At 32.7% G+C, this 12,293-nt stretch overlaps 1 pseudogene; it reads right to left on the reverse strand.

The window, feature by feature from the left end:
- Positions 1–3,006: 3,006 nt before the first annotated feature.
- On the reverse strand, positions 3,007–7,981 carry LOC106755343 (annotated as a pseudogene).
- Between the last annotated feature and the right edge of the window lie 4,312 nt (positions 7,982–12,293).

Raw genomic sequence — 12,293 nt, forward strand, 5'->3', positions numbered from 1 at the left:
AAAATTTAATTGAAAATGTTAGAGATTCAAAATCTTCATCTCCTCCCCTCACAGGCTCAACTCAACGGTAGGTGTCTCTTCCTCCACCCACATCACACCTCAAATCAACTTCTTCTTCTGTCTCACCTCTCTCTTCCATCTATTCCAACGCTAAAAGGTGCAATCTTTCTTTATTTTTTCTTCTTCCATTTCATCTTCCAACTTTTCCAGCCCTTTCCATTGTTTTCTATTTTGCAATCACACCACACTGCAACAAAAACCTGATATCGAAACAACAAAACCCAATTAAAATCGAAAATTCACGAGACACAAAGAAACATTGCTATCTTTGAAGAAAAAATTGAAATTGGAATTAGAATTGAACGATGATTACTCCTAAGGGGAATCAAAAGGCACAGAAAAAGAAGAAAGGAAAATGACCCAGCGTATGCTAGAAGCGTCTTCTCGGTTCCGCTGGTTGCCTTCTCCACTGTGACAATAGCTGAAGAAGAAGAATAAGAATTCATCATATTTCTTTCCCCCTCTCTCTTTCTGAAACTTCTTCAAGGACCACCAAAATCAACTCTGGATTAAACGACCCAAAACCCAAACACCAAAAGAGAGGACAACATTCCAGAAAAATTAATCGACAAAACACCGCAACGATTTGTAAAGGGATGATGATGAAAAGGAATTTTCAATCTGGGTTTTCTTTTGTGCCACTGAAGTTGCCCATGATAGCTCTCAGCATTAGTTGGTAAAGCATCCATTGCTGCCGAAACTTCAAGAGTGGATGCACTAAACCGAAACATTAAGAAGATGTAGGTATAAAAGGAATTGTTTTTCCTCAAGAACAAGAACCATGGTTGGGCGATGCTATTAAGAAGATGTAGGTATAAAAAGGAATTGTTTTTCCTCATTGTGGATGATGGCGGTTCTGGCGAGATGATGGCGGCGCATGTTGACGGCTAGGGTTTTTGCGGAGAAGGAAGTTAATGTGTGAGAATTTTTTTTTAATGGAAATTTCTGATGGTAAGAATTTATTTTTCCACGTGTAGTTAACACATAATCCATTCCATTTAATACATAATGCCACATCATTTAGAAAAAAATACAGTTCTGCATCTTTTAACGCCGTAAGAGAAAACTTAACGGAGAGGCCTTAATTGCCTCATTTTTACAAATAATAGGACATGATTGAGACCAAAAAAAATACGATGACCAAATTGAGATTGACACACAAATATGAGGACCAAATGAGGGTTTAAACCTAAAGAATATAGTTTTACTTTTATGATTACATTTCTCTCCCGTATTCTTTTCTAATAAACATCAATAAGGATCTCACTAAGGGGAAGCCTTTCTCTTAATAGACAGTGATTTAGCATACAAATGATAGGTATAAAATGGGCCTAATAAAAATAAGTCCTTCTCTAATAATTTCTTACTATCATTTATAAATGATAATCTTATCAATAAAAATAATTTGTTTTCCGTAACACAATTTCACAACATTTATAAAATAGTTATTATATATATATAAGTTTTTACATATTAAAAAGTGAAGAATGATAAATTTGCTTGAGTTTAGTTTTTGAAACTATAAATAGAAAGACAAAATAGTTTCTTCCTTCATTTAACTTGTTTCACTATTTCTATAAGTTATTTTGTGTTTTTCTTCTCTTTAGAATTTTAATAAGAGTCTTTCTTTTCTCCTTTGTGTTTCTGGAGTCGGGATCTACTTAGAACAAACCTAGATCAACTTATGAGAACTTTGTTTAGGGTAAGCTTTTTCTTTTTTCTCTTAAGGTTCAAGTTCTTTTTCTTCTTTGCTTTCATGCGTAGTTTGATGGGAGGAAACTTGTTTGTTTGAATATGAGGTTGTTGCAATGTATTTTGATTGCTTGAAAGTTATTTACAGGATCCTTGACCATTTTTAGCATATAATCTCTTTTAAGTTTAAATATATTAGAAATTAAAACAATTATAAATAAGGAAAGCTAATTATGTTTGTAGTCTTTTCTTAGGTCAAAAATTTTAACTTTGAAGATAGTAAATTGAGTGAAAGTATTGCATTTATAGAGTTTGGGATAGTAACAGAACATTCAATATATATATATAGACATTTAGTTTTTTTTTTTCTTATCCTTGTAAATATAAGTCCTATAAATGTTTTTATTTCTTTTTATATTATAATGAGGTGTTTCTCAATCTTTTATATTTAATTTTTTCCATTTAGATAATAACTAAATGTGTGAAATTTATTTTTCTTTACCTTTTTAAATATAAAATTACATTTTTCACTTTATCTCATGGTTAAAGATTCTAATAATATATAAGAAAAACATATTTATTCAAATATTCTTGGATTTGAAATAATTAGCACATACTTAATCTAGTACATATTTGACTTGATGTTATTTTAATTTTTTTTTCAAATTTTTGTTTCAATCTTATAGCTGTTTTTTCACTTCTAATCATAAATATTTATATTTACTAAAAGAAAATCAGTAATTGAGGAAAATCATTACACAAAAACCAATTTTCGATAAAATATAATTGATTTGTGAATTAAAATTTATATGGGTCTCTAACATTAAATACCAAAAGATCTTCTTATAGGAACCCTTCTTTTATTTGAAATGCTCTAAGTATTCAAAATTTGCGTCTTCTCACTCACTAACTTGATTACCTAACTCCAAAGTTTTTTCTTTTTGTTTACTCTCTATTTTCATAAAATTTTGATGTCAATATATAAATGTGATCGAATTTTTTCCCCCAAGGTCTTATTCCACATTCATGTTCAACAACACGCAACTTATAAAAATAATTACTAAATCAGACTTTAAAAACAAAATGAGGATTTTATAAGTTAAAAAGTCCTTGCAGTTTGGTGGATAGGAAAATAAAACTAAGGACAAACTAAACTAAGATATATTACTAACATTATTATTTACTCAATAAACAAACTTGGATTCCATACATATAAGAAACTCATGATTGAATCAATCTTAGATTACAAGACAAACCAAAGCATACAAAGATCAATTATATTACATATTTCTAGATTTTGAAAAACCTCCTCCAACTATCTTCCATAAAATAATAACAAGTTAAGATGATCAATTCCATATAGAAAAACCATGCTTGTCTCCAATAAGGATTAATGTACAGAATGACAACCATTACCAGCAATACCGATGTGTATGCCACAACAAAACTTACGCAAAAAACAAGCATGTCAACCGGACTGTCATTGTCCTCATCATTTGAAGAAATGGTAGGTGATTGTGCATAAGGATGACAACTTTTTAGCAATGGAGGTCCACAAAGAAGAGAATTTCCTTCATAACTGCTTTCATCAAAGGTAATAAATTGGCCTTTCCGCTCGGGTGTATCACCTGATAAGTTGTTATGTGCAACACTAAATACAGCAAGAGAGCTCAACTGATTTAATTGAGGAGGAATTTGACCACTCAACAAGTTGAAAGAAAGATCCAAACTCTCTACTTGTACTAAATTAGAGAATGAAGTTGGAATTTGTCCAATCAAATGATTGTGAGACAAGTTCAATGCTCGAAGTCTTGTCAAGTTTCCAAGCTCAGATGGAATACTTCCGTTTAGTTTATTTTTGGATAAATCAATTCCAGACATATAAGCAAGAATTCCCCCTGTATATGTATAGGATATTTTCTTCGTAGTGAAGTCTGCTTTCTCATTCATATTTGGTATCACACATCCTAAACAACCTCTTACATTAGGAAAGCCATCAAATGCAGCCCATAATGAGTCAGGGTTATGATTCTCAAAAGGCATTTTGCCCAAGCAATTGGGTATTGGACCAAAAATATTATTATAAGAAAGATCCAATAAACTCAAATCTACCAATTGGCATAATTGATTTGGTAAATGTCCTGTAAAGCGGTTATCTTTCAAAACGAGTATGTTCAAGACTGTATCAGCAAGGTCATGTATCATATCTTGAATGTTACTGGCTATTTCATTATAGCTAAGGTCAATCATTATTAAGACGGAATTTTTGCTGAACATTCTTTTGGATAAACCACTTAACCTGTTGTTGCTCATATGGATGTAAAACAATGAAGCATTGAATAAAGATGGCACAAAACCCATCAAATTATTGTGTGAGATATCTATATATAATAGATGATCAAGTTCCACTAGACTTGTCGGAATAAACCCTTTAAGATGATTGTTGGACAACGAAAGTGTCATCAAGATTGAAAAATTTCCTACAACACTCGGTAGTTTCCCCGCTAAATTATTATAGCTTAGATCCAAGAGGATGAGAGATGAGTTAAAAAGGCTATTTGGTATGCTACCATAAAGGTTATTGTCATCTAAATACAACTGCTCCAAGTATTTCGAAGTGGGAAATATAGGTCGTCCATCTAGCTTATTGTGTGAAAGTTTCAAGTATTTGAGCATCGACCCATCTTCGGATATGTTCTTTGGAATCTCTCCTGATAAATAATTATCTGAAAGATCCAAAGTATCAAGGAAGCTCATTTTCCCAAACCCAACAGGAATTGAACCTTGGATGTGGTTTATAGACAAGTCTAGAAATTGCAAATTTGGTAAAATTGAACTAATATTGATATTGGAGATTTGACCAGTTATGTTATTATCAGACACATCAATTCTCTTCATGCTAGTACGAGGATGCAATGGTAGCTTTAGAATGTCTGTGAAGGAACAATTTCTAATAAAAAAATCTCATTCAATTTCGTGTTATTTTCAATTAACCAGTGAGGAAACACTCCTTCCAACCTACAACTCGTGAAATCTATGCTAGTCAAATGATTTTGATGTAGAAGAAACCTAGGGAGTGGAAGAGAATCATTATCTGTTGTGGAAGACAAACTAAGCACTTGTAATTGAAATTTAGGAATCCAAGTTTGCAAGCTATGTGGAATGTCCAAAATGACTTTGTTGCCTTCACCATATATGAATTTAAGGTTTGAATGATTGGCGAATGGTGTAAAAGAAATAGGAACTTCAAATTGGTTTTTTGTATAACCAAAATATTCAAGTGATGTAAGACTACCGATATTAGAATCAAATTGCCCACTGAATTGATTTTCAGAAAGTTCCAATTTCGAAAGAGATGTCATGTTTAAAAAAGATGAGGGAAGTGTTCCAACAAATAGATTTTGGCTTAAGTCTAACTCCTCTAGATTCTTCAACTTAAACCAACCTGAAATATGAAGTTTTGAAAAAAAAAAAAAAATCATCATATGGAGGACATGTTGGAAAGGATATAAATTTTCAAATGAAAATAGATGTAGAATGAGTATGTGATGATTGACTATAAAAAGCAAAGCTAAAAACTATAATGATAAATTTAATTACCAGCAGGAGGAAAGGTGCCATTTATTTGACATTCAGAAGCAGACAAAATTTTCAAAGAAGTCAATTCCCCAATACTTCTGAAAAATTCATTTTCAATGCCACAACTTTTGTCCAGTGCCAAGTGTTCAAGGTTACTTAAATCGCGAAAATCTTCACAACAGAAACAGAATTTAAAGGAACATTAATATAACAACCAAACTAATTTAGTTTAGAGTAAAATAAAAAGTATTTCTACCTCCTGCAGTGATTGTTCCAATAATCTTATTATCATTCATAGAAACCACCCTAATAAATGAGAACGGTTGTAGTGATTCCCTTAGGTTGCTTCCATTTATCATATTTCCATCTAAAGTAAGCACATCCAATTTGCTTAGACTTTTTGAGCCTGAAACTGAAACAGGGAAATAATATTTAATTTGGCAAAACATGACAGTTAATTCATACAGCACTATACAGAGTAAGGAAATAGATAACAGGGTTTACTACTGGATTAAAAGTGTATTCTGCAGACAACCTAGAAAGACTTTTTTATATCAATTGCTTTGAATACCTTGATGGACAACAAAACTGTTAATTTGGTTATAACTTAGATCAAGAATCTCCAAACTGGTTAAAGCCAATAATCCTGTAAGAGACAAATACAGAATGGAATGTTATAATCATTCATAGAATAATAGTACTACTCTTTCTTCGCTCATATAATAGAGGTATTACATAAAAAGAATTCTCTGTTTCACAGTCTAAATCAAACCACCCTAAAAAGTTAATACGAGAAGTCACTGTCAACGTGATTAACCAATCGAATACATCAAATTAACTATATTAACCACTTATATCGAGCGATCCGTTTAATTGGTTGCGGCTTAAATCAAGGAATTTGAGACGTTGAAGCCAAGTTAGAGATGAAAGAAATTCATTGGAGAAACTGTTTGAACTCAGCTTTAGGACTTGTAAATTGGGTGGCCACGTAAATCCATCCTTCTCTGGTAGAAACAAAATTGACAACAGTTATGAGTTTACATACTAAATAAGGAGCATGCATATTTGCATTGAGTCGAATCTACTTTGGTAAATTAAAGAATAAGGACAACTAACCTAAACGCCCCAAGATTCTCTCATTCAACTGGTTCCCCTCTATGCCAAGAATCTCCAGAGACCTTAACTTCGATATATCTAGCAACATATATACTAATCAAAAACACATAAACACACAAAATATATATATATATATATATATATATATATATATATATATATTATATTTCAACCGAAAGCGACGATGAAAATTTGAAATAGGAAGTGTGACATACTAAGAATTGATCTTGGAGTCAATTGACTATTTCCTAAATTTAAAGACTTGAGAGATGAAAGTTCACTCAGGGCAGAAGCGATATCAGTGTTATTGAAGTTGTTGTAAGACAAGTCAAAGACCTCAAGATTCTTCAACATAGAGCATAAACCTGCAAGGTAAAGCGTGTTACATTACATACGTATATATATACATTATCCTGAAGCTAGCTTTAGAAATGAAATGGAAAAATCATTCCACCTTGGATATGATTATCTGAGTCCAATTCATTGTCAGACAAATATAGTTCCTTCAGAGACGTGAATCCCCCGAGAGATGGCAAGACGTCTTTAGTTAAAGACTTGTGACTTAGGTCAAGGACCTCTAATTTAACCAACTTCGATGACAGAGTTTCAAAATCTAAAGGTATTCACATGTGTTAGTGTTGAGGGTATCGAAAAATCCTCGAGAAACAGTTAGTCAAAGTCGTAGAAGAAGCCATCCAATTTTGAAGTAAAAATTAAAAAAGATGCTCATCACATTATCATCATCATCAACATCGTCATAATATATATCCTCACCGTTGAGTGTTGCTGGGAATGAGCTGTATGATAGATATAAAGACTTGAGAGATGGAAGGCCATTCATACAAACTAGAATGTCGGTGACATTATGCATCCCACTGAAACTCAAGTCAAGGATTTCCAGATTTTCGAATCCTGCAAAATATTAAAATAAAATGGAAATAATTATTCATGTTCCACTTTCAGTGAGTAAACAATTGTAAAGAATTAGAATGTGCAGGAGAATAACCTTCACGGTCTGTACAATTTAATATCCCACTAATACCGCTCAAGCTGAGACTCTTCAAATCTTTGAAGACAACAAGATCAGCGTAACTTACTTGCCAATCTGATGAAATGAACCCTACACTCGACAGATCAAGTTTGGATACTCTCCCTGTGGAGGAGTTACACTGCACTCCTTCCCATTCACAACAATCTGTACCTTCCCACTGCCACGACATAAGGAAGCCAAAACGGGAATTTAGACCCCAAAGAGCTTCTCCCTCTTCCTTCCAACACCCTTCACACCATATCATTTCCACCAAAACAAAAACCAATAAAGTCACACTAACGTTCTTCATTTTCATCTTCATATTTTGCAACAAAGGATTTGGCCGTTTAAATAACAATGAAACAATTAAAGTAAACTAATTTATGGCTGAGTTAAAGTGAGTGGCGACCACGGTAACAGTGAAGGATGACTTGAGGTCAACCCAAAGGTCGTGATGACTACTGCAAGCACTACCATCTAATACTTTCCTCGTAATTTCGTCCAACAACTTATCTTCTGCCATCATTGCAATGGCATGATAAAATCAAATTAACTATCTTTTTTCATACTGGGAGAGTACTCAATAATTATGATATTTCCAAAAATTAAAGTGACAACACTTTAAAAACTCCTAAATGCAATTGGTCATTTATCCTAATCAAATTTATCGATAATTTTATTAAATTATAAGTGATGGAGGGAAAAACATTTCTAGCTAACACAATATATAAGTGTTGGAAAACAGGTTGGCTTCTTTATTTTACCAAGAGGGGAGGTGAATGGTGTTGTTTCAAAAGCATTTTTTTTATCGCAATCTTGAAATCAAAGTATAAAGCTTTTTAAATTTCTTGAATTGCAAGCAATCAGAATATGTATGCAGCGGAAATTACGTAGTTGACTGCGTAAAGAATAAAGTCGACTAGAATGTAAAAGATAAGGGATAAAGAAATGTAAACACAAATTTTTATACTGGTTCGGCCAACAATGCTTACATTCAGTGGCCTTCCATCCCAGGAAGCAAATGCACTATAATGGTTACCGTTTTTACAACAAGGAATTTATAGAAGACCTCTACGTCAAAAATATAAATCTCCTCTCTAACTTAAAACTAAAATATAGCTGCACAACACGATCAGACTTGCAGCAAGAATCCCCTCTTCTGCAATCTGCAACACCACTTTGAGCAATCCTCAAAGTGAACTATCCCCCTATATCACAACAGGTCCAATTCCAGCAGTCTTCATAGGATGTCAAGCCTCTCAGAAAATTCCAGCAGTCTTCACATGATGTTAAGCCTATACGATCAATCATAGAAGCACCTTCCAGCAGACTCAATTATTTGTTGAATCTCCTCTTTGAATCTCTTTCAAGAAAGATCACCACCGTCTTCTTGGAGAATTCTTGGAGTAAATAGAAATCTGAAACAGAAATGAAATTGTCAGATGACCAAAAGTCTTAGAATAAACTAGTGTTCAGTCTATTTATAGATTTCTGTTGAACAGTCAGATTCTCAGTCGAATGTGCTACTAATTCAGTTGATTGTATTATACAGTTATAACAGTTTAGTCAACTTAGTAGCCTTTGGTCAACAAATAATAGAACACATTCAATACAATTGACCAAGTCATCAATGCTCAACTAACTTTTAAAAATATAGTCGTTAAAGTGTAAGAGCATAACATAATTCCAAATCAAACAACAAATACAATCGAATATGTAAAACACAATGTCAACTATCACAATGCCAAACACTTTGAAATTCTCTTCTTCTCAAAATAGCACATAGCACTGATTCTCAAAATCTGTACAAAGGTTTTAGCATAGTCGAATCCATTAGCAATGTAGTCGACTCTACTAGAACTTTATAGCACAAGAATAAGTTCGTAAAAGGGCTTGTGATTTCTTGCTTTAAAATATGTGCAGTAAAACATATGAAATGATGTATAGCACACAACACATTAAAGCATATACACATGTTCCAGAAATATATCAATCAATCAACACAAGAACATGTAACATAGTACATATACATACACATGTTCAACATATATTACAGTTTAATCAGCATAAGAACATGTAATGCAGCAACAACATGTACTTGTTATTAAGCAACGTGTTGTCATCATAAAAAACTAGATTGATATAGAAATTGTGTTGCCATCATAAAAAACTTTTTTGCACCTTTCTTCATCCTTTCTTGAGTTCAACTCCTTCTTACTTCACTTTCCATCCTTCAAATTCTCATTAAATCCTGTCAAAACAATGTAAAACCAAGCATAATATCTCTAAAACCACCTTTGACTCTCTTGTAACCTAACTTATGGTGATGCCTTCATTCACAAAAGAGATGTGCCAACAAAAGAACACGAAGATTACTAAGAAATGCCTGACATTACTGTTATTGCTGGATCGTCAAATGCTACTACAAGTCTTCATCCTCTGTAGAAGAAAATATTGCAAATATTAATAGAAGGATTCTTCAAGCCATTAGACACAAAAGTGTGCACCTTAATTAGAAACTTAGGTACTACAGTGTCTAATAAAAAATTTGGTTGATATGTATGATTATGATTTTAGTAATGAATTTTAAATAAAATATCTATTTTTCTATTTTATCTAAGACATTTGAGGGGAGCTTAATTCTAATTAAATTAACTAATTTAAAGGAAGTATAAAGATTATAAAATTTTTTATAATGATAAAAAAAGGGAGAAAAAGTTAAGTTTAAAGCAATGCAAAATTTTTTCAACGTCTATTTAATGTTATTTTTTTATCTAAGTTTTCTATACTTAGGCTACTACAACAAGTTTTAAATCATATTTTGATTATAATAAAAAGGAAGGGGATTGTTAAAGAGAAGAACTAAAGATCAAGATATTTTAGTGATGATAAAAGCAAGTCCAAGAATTCAATCATTTACATAACAAGCAACTGCAGGGTTTAAAAGTAAAATGTTTTGCAAGGCTAAAATAATAAATAGGTATTTTATATTGGTTCATTCTATTAAGCTACGTCCAATTCAGATCTTTTAGACGGTTGCACTATAATCTCCATCAAGATTGTATTAACACCATTCCTGGTATTACCTAGTCAATCCTAATAACCCCCGTTATTTTGATTAGAACCGAGTTTCATCCACTCCTAGTGGTACAATATTCTTCATCACTCTTAGTATCCTAATAATGCTAATTCTTACCATTATTTGAGTCTCATTTTCTTGGCAAAATCAACTCTTTTCTAGTGTGAAAACTTTCTTAATCCTCTATTTTATCTTGCTTTTATAAATAATTGCATTTTAGGCTACACTTATTAAATATCATCACTAATCCCCTTTTTTTGTAGGTTAATTATGTGTTTTGGAAGAACTTCCACCAGATCAAGGCATTGACATCTAGGAAAAGTACAAAGAACACCAAAAGCAAGAAGCCAATATAATTTTTTTATATAGAACCCCTTTCGATAACTTTCACCAAGGACATTGTCATCTCGCTAAAGAATGAGCTCATGGTGAATAGCTTCAAAAGCATTGATGGGAGAGGAGCCAAAGTGGAGATTGCAAACGGGGTTTGCATTACGATGTGTTAGTATTTTAAAGTTGTGAAAGGAGTAGTTGATGAGGTACAAAAATTGTAGAGAAAATGTAGAGATAGTAGAATATAGAAGTTGTAGTTGAAAGAAGTGTTGTAATTGTCTTAGTTGTTGTAGATGTTGGCTTCTTGCCTCAAATGATAGTACACATGGGTATTTATAGACCTCATTTCTCTTTCATGACTATTCTAGAAAATTCTAGAAAATTCTAGCTAGAACTTATGTAGAAAGTTCTAAGCTTTATACATATGCAGAATTTTCTTCTTATTTTAAGATTTTCTACAACATTCTAGAATTTAAATTACATTTCAATTTCTCTATCTTATAAGTTTTTACATTTTTTTAGAATTTGCATTACACTTTAATACTTTTATACGATACAAGGTGTTAGCCACGCACTAAAAAAAAGTTGTATTTAGCGGGGATTATTTTGGAGAGGTTATTAAAAACCCCTCAAATAGACTTTATCTAGAATAATTCTAATAAGTTATCTAGAAGCTAACAATAGCGGAGGTTTTGATTTCTTTTTGAAGAGGTTGGTTACCTTAAAATTTAAAATGCTTTTTTTCCCGTTTCCCTCATTTATTTTAAGCATTCCTTCCCAAAATTTTACTTTTTCTTTCTCCAAATTTTAGGTTCTTCTTTTCTAGAATTATATCACAAAAAATCCAAAAGACTGAAACCCTTCATGCCTCAGCTTCGTCCTTGACCTTTCACTGTCTCAGTTTGCTCTTCATCCTTCACTGCCTCAGTTTCTTCTTCACCCTTCACTGCCCTCAAACGCCGGTGAGGATTCTGGCGAGGCTCATCTAATGGCAACGTCAATAACCACTGTGCGCCTCCTCGGAATAACTTTCTCCTTTGCCCCTTTCTATCTCGCACTCAACGCAACACCTAAACCCTAAGCTACCATTTCCGGCAATCCCACCGTTGTCAGCATCGTCGGTTCACTACTGCGTGCTCCTCCACTGCCAAATCCTCGTGAAGCAATGTACAAGAAGATACACGTTTCTGGTTCCTCTTCTTCGGTATACATTGCAATATACTTGTTTTCCTTTAGTGTGTTAGGGTTTGTAGCTCTATTATCTTTAAGTGTCTACTGGCACAAGAAAAGAGTCAGAAAAGGTAATTTGTAGCTCTACTATCTTTAAGTGTCTACTGCTTTTTTACGTTTGACATCTTTCTATATGTTTTAATTTATTGCAAGCTTTTATCAGGAATTTTACCC

This window comes from Vigna radiata, unplaced genomic scaffold, assembly GCF_000741045.1.
Source record: "Vigna radiata var. radiata cultivar VC1973A unplaced genomic scaffold, Vradiata_ver6 scaffold_252, whole genome shotgun sequence".
Classification (NCBI taxonomy): Eukaryota; Viridiplantae; Streptophyta; class Magnoliopsida; order Fabales; family Fabaceae; genus Vigna; species Vigna radiata.